Here is a 6,328-nt window from a genome sequence, read left to right as displayed (position 1 = left end):
ACCGCTCTGATACCAACTGAAAGGACCCATCCTAATCCATCCGGACGAAGTCCATATCGATTATAAACGATTCCCAACAGTTGATTACATCACGAGGTACTTGACCTCTATATGATACATTTTACAAACATTGCATTCGTTTTGAAAAGACAATCTTTCATTACATCTGAAGTTGACAGACATGCATACCATTTCATAATATATTCAACTATAATTGACTTAATAATGATCTTGATAAACTCAACGACTCGAATGCAACGCTTTTGAAATATGTCATGAATGACTCCAAGTAATATCTTTAAAATGATCAAATTCACAGCGGAAGATTTCTTTCGTACCTGAGAATAAACATGCTTTAAAGTGTCAACCAAAAGGTTGGTGAGTTCATTAGTTTAACATAAATAATCATTTCATAATTTTAATAGACCACAAGATTTCATATTTCCATTTCTCATAAACATACGTCCCATGCATAGAGACAAAAAATATCATTCATATGGATTGAACACCTGGTAACCGACATTAACAATATGCATATAAGAATATCCCCATCATTCCGGGATCCTCCTTCGGACATGATATAAATTTTGAAGTACTAAAACATCCGGTACTTTGGATGGGGCTTGTTGGGCCCGATAGATCTATCTTTAGGATTCGCGTCAATTAGGGTGTCTGTTCCCTAATTCATAGATTACCAGACTTAATAAAAAGGGGCATATTTGATTTCGATAATTCAACCATATAATGTAGTTTCGTTTACTTGTGTCTATTTCGTAAAACATTTATAAAAGCTGCGCATGTATTCTCAGTCCCAAAAATATATATTGCAAAAGCATTTAAAAAAGGAGCAAATGGAACTCACCTAATGTATTTTGTAGTAAAAATACATATGACTATATTGAACAATGCAGGGTTGTCCTCGGATTCACGAACCTAAATCAATTGTATATTTATTAATATACATAGTTGTAATTGAACAAATATATATATAGATTTATTATTTATATCTTTTTTTTATATTAATAATATATATATATTTCATATATTCATTTTTTATATAAATATATTATTTGTTGTTATGTCATATATATTAAACATATTATTTGTATATCAATAATAGTAGTTATATAAATACCAAAAGAATCTTAATAGTGGTAAAAAGATAATAATTATAATACTTAATATTAATAAGATAATAATATTAATAATTCTATTAATGATAATATAAAAAAAATATAAATTTTCTTTTTAATGGCAGTCTTAACAATAATGATTTATTAATACAATAATAATTTTAACCATAATCATAATATTGATAATACTACTAAAATGGTAAGTTTAATAATATTAGTAATACTTATAATAGTACTAATGATAATATTAATAATAATATTACTTAATAATAATACTAGTAATGATAATGATGTTAGTAATAATTATAGTAATATTTTTAGTCATAATTGTGATTTTTAATTGTGTTGATAATAAATGATACCTTTTATTAGTATTAATGATAATAGTAATAATAACAATCTTATTACTGATGAAAATATTAATAATATTATTATTTAGTGATATTACTAGTAATGGTAATAATATTGGTTATACAATAAAAACCATAATAATCCTAATCATAATTATAATACTTATATCAATATTATAAATGATATTAACAATACTTACTAATGTTACCTAGTAATAACAATAATATTAATAATATCAATTATATTATTGATAATGATACTCATTTAATTATATTTAGGGATAATAATAATTTACATCACAACAACAATAATTATTAATATTGATGATAATAATCAATAACAAAAACAATAATAATATCAATATCAATAATAATATTAATAATAATAATAATAATAATAATAATAATAATAATAATAATAATAATAATAATAATAATAATAATAATAATAATAATAATAATAATAATAATAATAATAATAATAATAATAAAAATATAAATGACTACCTTCCAAGGTTTTCATAAAAAGATTTGCACCGAACGAGAATCGAACCCGTGACCTCCCGATAACACAAACACGCCTCAAACCATCGGACCAATCTAGCTTTTCTGATTAAACTCTATCACCATATTTATTTAAACCCGATTAATTCTGTTAAATTCCCTCTTCATCTTCAACAATTCGGTCGATCGAAAACTCAAATGGAAATCATAACAGCTACTCTATATAATGAGGTTTAAATAGAAAAGTTCCTCAGAGATTGTTTGATTAAATTAGAACAGAAAATTAAAATTCGAACTGTAACAGAAAAAAATCATGATGAATAACTCATAACGTGATTTTGAATTTAAGCAAGTTTTAGCTCACGAACCCAACATGAAATATGTTCTAAATCATCCAAGAAAACTTTCTGAATCCTCAATTAATCATAAGACATCAAAATGATTACGAATTTTAGGATGAACAGATCGGTTGACTTTTCAATTTAAATGTTTCACTCCAAAATTCACAATCGTTGCGAGAAATTGGACAATGAAACTTAATAGATAGTTTAAACTAAATGTTTCTAAGGTAACTGCAATAATACATTTTGAAAACAAATTGAATTCGTGTTTTGGACAATTTTTCGAAGATTCAGAGCAGGTGCCGAACTTCCTGCTAAATTTTTATTTAAATTTGACAATTTAAGGCTGAAAAAAAATTGATGGTTGATATTGAGGATGAAGAAGACGAGTAACTTAGTCAATTGAACTCACCCCACATTCTGTATTGCTCGTATTATATGTGATTTGGATTTACAGAATCATTTAAACAGAAAAAAAATATATATATAAAGGTTGATTAGGATAGCTAACAATTTTTGTTTGAAATTGTGTGTTGATTCCTATCTGGGGTCGATTCAGAGACAAGAAGAGAAAAAATGACAGTGACATTAAACAACTCACACTTATCTGATTGATTTTCAGTATTTTATTTAATAATATAATTATATTAATAATAATAATAATAATAATACTAATTAATAATAATAATATTAATAATATTTATTAATAAGGATAGATAATAATAATATGGTAATATTATTATTAAAACTAATGATCTCTAAAAAAATAGGTTTAATAATAGTTAATATTAATGATAATTATTATAATAATAATGATTCTTAATAATGGTGATAATAAAAATGATAAAAGTAATGATATTAATATTGACAATTATAATAATACTAATAATATTTTAATTACACTAATTTATAACCTTAATTATTCTTATACCCTTTTTATCATACCTTACAATCATAATGATAATAATGTTATTAATAATATTAATTTTAATAGTAATATTGTTAAGTAAAAATAATAGTAATAACAATAGTATTAGTATTGATATAACAAATTGAATATATATAAACTTTATGTCTATATATTATATTAACATAACAATATATAATTATCAATTTTAATAGAAATATTAATATTACTAATAATAAGAGTAATGGTAATATAACAATTATAATTAAACTTGTATTTGCATTTAACATAGTAATATTACAATTTATTTGTTATGTAATATTATATTATATGATAACATCTATCGAATGTCTAATGTATATGTTTATATATATAACTATATATATATTGTTATATAATTATGTTTGCATATTAGTTACATCACATAATATATGTAGATATGAATACATTATTAATGTTTTATCTATATATTTATTATTTAGCTATTTACTATATTATATTATTTCACATTATTATTATTATGTATATATATATATATATATATATATATATATATATATATAGATACACGCATTTATTTACAACAATAATTCGTGAATCGTCGGGCGCAGTTAAAGGGTAATTGATTACATGAATATAAATTTCAAAGTTTTCGAGACTCAACATTACTGACTTTGCTTATCGTGTCGGAAATATATAAAGATTAAGTTTAAATTTGGTCGGAAATTCCCGGGTCATCACATAAAACCTGCTCTTCATCTTGAAAGAATGATTAGGGAGAAGATCAGTGTCGTCCTTATCTAATCGGTGGAGATTTGATTCTTGTTCAAGCCTATCACAATACTTGCAACATGACTGGCTATGAGCGAATTCATTTCATAGATTGATAGGGAACCCCAAACACTTGAGTGATTTAAGTGACTCGTGTAAGGAAGCCAATGTCATGTAACCTCCTCTCATTATTTGTAGCGATAGTTTCTAACAAGCCAATTGAATAATAGAACAGAAATCACATAAGCATCCTTGAACTCAAAATAAAAGAATGGTTTGCTTGAGGACAAGCAAAGTCTAAGTGTGGGATATTTGATATCGGCTAAATAGTCACGTTTTTACCCCCCCCCCCCCCCCCGATATTAGCCCCATTTATGATAGAGTAATTGACTTTATCATCTAAATAAGCATTTATTTGCTTTATTTGGTATATTATATCATTACGAAGGCTATGTTTCAATAATCACTAAAAACGAATGAAAAACGAGGAAAACGAGCAAAACCGACTAAGACGATTAACTCGCATTTAAATAACTTATTTTATAATTTTTGGAAAAGTTTATTTACATAATCTCATGTTGTAGGATATTTAATTACGACGCGTGGGCACAAGAATCGTCAGAAATTGAGCTAAAACGAAGATTCTATAGCGAAAACGATGAAAGAGAAGAAATCAAGTTACGATCCAGCAAACGGCTTGCCAAACGGCTTGCCATAAGGGAAAATGGCTTGCCTGCAAACGGGCACCAAAAATGGCCTTGCCAAACGGCCTGCCAGCCATTTTTCAGCCATTTAATTACAATGTTGCCATCAAGCCTTTCCTATAAATAGGTGGCTCATCCCACCATTTCAACACACACCTTTCTCATTTTCATCTCTAAATACCTCTCTATTGTCGCTCTCTAGTAATCAGTAGGAGATTAGTTCTCTCTACTTTCTCTCTCTAGATTCTAGAGAGAGAAAAGTATAGAGATTAGGAAATGTAATTATCTCTCTATTGTCGCTCTCTAGCGATCAATAGGAGATTAGTATGTAGTTAGTAGTAGAAGCTATCAAGCACTGTAACGCTATGGATATTATGAAGAAATACAAGTGTTATTCTGCCGACATTATTCGGTAATATCTATCCTTTCTTTTATTAATTTATTATAATATTCTTGTTAGATGTTTGTGATTTATTAATATTAGAAATGCTTGTTGCCATGATGTGTGAGTAATTGCTTGATTGTTTGCCATGACTTAATAATGTTAGTTAGGGATGATTATCGTTTCGTACTGGCTTTCTGTCGATGATATTAAACCTCGTTATTATCGTCCTTCCACCAATAAACGTGATTAAAACCTTTTATAAAGTCGACAATTATAAGGTAATTAATTATCTGTGTTTATACATTAGTCAAGTTATGAACTCATCGGAAATACTATAAAGTACATGGGGAATTACCGTAGGACCATATCAAGATATTGGTTAAGAGTATAAGACTCGAGGAAATAATGTTGCAACAGTAGAGTAGAGTGTTGATGTACTATAGGACCACTTGGGCATGGTCAAGGTTAGAAGCTATGGAACCACTTTAAGTCTAGTACATGGTGGATAACTAAGGGATTTATTGGGTAGATTTAAGTAAGGGCTGGTTTAAATCATAAATGGGAATTTAACACACTACAATACAAGCTAAGCTTATAAATCTTTAAGGATGACTTATAACTATCAGAGGTTCTAATTTGTCTGCAACCCCTTAGAATTTACCAAACCATTGACAGAAAGGAATTCGAAGCACAATCATAACCACTCACTTAGGTGATACACTAAGGTGTTAAGAAAGATTGGATATTTTACATATAAGGCTATGCTACTTTATTCGTGCACCCAAAGTATGCATTGCATCCAAGATGGGCCGCTTATATCCTTAAACCGGATAAAGCGTCGGGAGTTGGTCATAGTCAATCCGATCAGAATCATGATAGCCTAGTTCCTGATGACATGCTAATCGAGAAATCAATTAGTAGGAAATCTAGTGCTTACACCAAGGTATATCCATCCAATGAGTTTCTCGCAATCATCCTGTAACATCCCGCGTTTTTCCGTTAAATTTATTTTTAACACCGTCTTTCGTTATTTAAAATCGTATTTTCCGTTGACTAACGTTCTTAATATTCCTGTTATTTAATTATAACATCACTAGTTTACTCGAGCGTTTTTAAAATACTCGTTTGGTTAATTCCCGCACCCGCTTTAAACTTGAGGGACCGAAGTTGCCAAGTGGGCAAACTAGTTGACTAGGTCAACTAGTTAACCCACTTTCCACCACCCATTCATTT

The sequence above is a fragment of the Rutidosis leptorrhynchoides genome, chromosome 8, assembly GCF_046630445.1.
Source record: "Rutidosis leptorrhynchoides isolate AG116_Rl617_1_P2 chromosome 8, CSIRO_AGI_Rlap_v1, whole genome shotgun sequence".
Taxonomy (NCBI): Eukaryota; Viridiplantae; Streptophyta; class Magnoliopsida; order Asterales; family Asteraceae; genus Rutidosis; species Rutidosis leptorrhynchoides.
Note: the sequence above shows the minus strand (reverse complement) of the source record.